We start from the raw sequence: 1907 nt of genomic DNA, 5'->3' as shown, positions 1-1907 counted from the left end.
TTATTAATTTTGGTGTGAGGAAAGATAAAACACAAAATTTAAGATAACTAAAAAAGTTTTGATAATACAAAAAAACTAAGATTACCATTGGACTCCGCACCTCAGAACATTATAAGAAACATTAAAAATGTTTAATGCTCCCATGCAGCCCGGGGAAGCTAAGTTCATGCCAACCTGGGGAGACCAGCATGGGGTTTTGGGGAGGGCAGAGGGATGGCAGAAGTGGGGCATTTGGGGATGGGGGGAGGGAGGGCCTGGCCTGGGAGGGAGGTGGACTGGGAGAACTGGCCAATGCCAGTCCAACACTTCTTCTGGACTGTGCCCACAGTGCGATCCAACAAGCTAATCAAGTAAAAAATTTTAGATTGTGAGCCCTTTTGGGAGCCATTTAGTTATTGATTTTTCTCTGTAAACCGCTTTGTGAACTTTTAGTTGAAAAGCGTTATATAAATACTGTTAATAATAATAATAATAATAATAATAATAATAATAATAATAATAATAATAATAATAATAATAAAAACAGCAGGTCATATTTGACCCTTAACTGGCTGGCAACCTTCAGTCGCGAAAGACTATGGTATAAGCCTACAGCACCCAGTATTCCCAGGCGGTCTCCCATCCAAGTACTAACCAGGCCTGACCCTGCTTAGCTTCCGAGATCAGACAAGATCAGGCATGTGCAGGGTAACAGTTGCTGTTTGACCCTTAAAAGACATGGCGAACAGGAGAGCCTTAACTTGCTGTCTAAATGATGCTAATGTTGGCACCACCTCAGTTTGTCTGGGAAGAACATTCCATAAATTGGGTCCTACCACCACTGAAAAGGCCCACTTCCCAGTCAATGTCTCCCTAATTTCCAAAGGTAGATGAACCCAGAGAACAGCTTTAGATGCAGACTTTCAAGACTGGGAGAAAACAGCCTTTCAAAGTCCCTGGTCCTGAGCTGATTAGGTTTTATAACTTAGGTTTAGGTTTTATAACTCACATAAAGAGGCAGAGTTCATGAAGGCAAAAGGCTTTGTATAGTGGAGCAATAGCCCAGGTATGTATGAACTGGGTCATATGCTACATTGCACCACTTAAGAACTGTTGACGCATATTAAGTAACATAAATGTACCAGTTCCCCCAGGTGGGAATATACCAGGTGGGGAGGTGGTATTATGACAAAGGAAAAGCAAGACATAAGCGTTTTTTTTAAAGAGCATGAACTCCATGAACTGGGTTCTCTGAGCCCAGCAGTTAAAAAAAACGGACTTTCCGGTTTAACAAAGAAACCATAAGTGATGTTTTTAATGCTTTATAAGGCATTAGGAAGCCCAGGGATACCCTCCGAGCCAAAATGTCACTTCCGGTTCTCTGTTGTTGTTGTTTTTTTGCTGCTGGGCTCAGAGGACCCTCTGGGCTTTGGAGGGTGGGGGGAGAGGCATTCACCTGTATCCATGGTTTTACGGAACCCCTGCAGATATGGGAGCATACCTGTACATTCAAAAGGACATGGGGAGAAGGAGAACTGGGTATTTATTTTATTTATTTTTCACATTTTTATTCCGCCCTTTCTCCAAAGAGCTCAGGGCAGTGTACACAGCTGCTCCCCTCCTTTTATCCTCACAACAACCCTGTGAGATAGGTGAGGCTGAGAGAAAGTGACTGGCCCAAGGTCACCCAGGAAGCTTTGTGGCTGAGGGGGGATTTGAACCTGGATCTTCCAGGTCTAAGTCCACCTCCCAAACCACTGCACCACCCTGGCTCTCTACATTCATTCCCAAGAGAAATATTGCATACAGAGTGTCTGCTCATGCATGCACACCCATGTTCTATGACTATGAGCATGAAAGTTCTCATATCTGCTATCAGTCATACAGTGGTCTGGCTCAGGTCCACGCTTGTGATCATCAGGAGCAGA

General features: G+C 43.7%; 1 pseudogene; it reads right to left on the bottom strand.

The window, feature by feature from the left end:
• Window positions 1-585: 585 nt before the first annotated feature.
• LOC136646265 (5S ribosomal RNA) lies at window positions 586-705 on the bottom strand (annotated as a pseudogene).
• Between the last annotated feature and the right edge of the window lie 1202 nt (window positions 706-1907).

The sequence above is a fragment of the Tiliqua scincoides genome, chromosome 3 (assembly GCF_035046505.1).
Source record: "Tiliqua scincoides isolate rTilSci1 chromosome 3, rTilSci1.hap2, whole genome shotgun sequence".
NCBI classification, from domain to species: Eukaryota; Metazoa; Chordata; class Lepidosauria; order Squamata; family Scincidae; genus Tiliqua; species Tiliqua scincoides.
The sequence above is the reverse complement of the archived record's forward strand: the minus strand, read 5'-3'. Positions and strand labels throughout refer to the sequence as shown.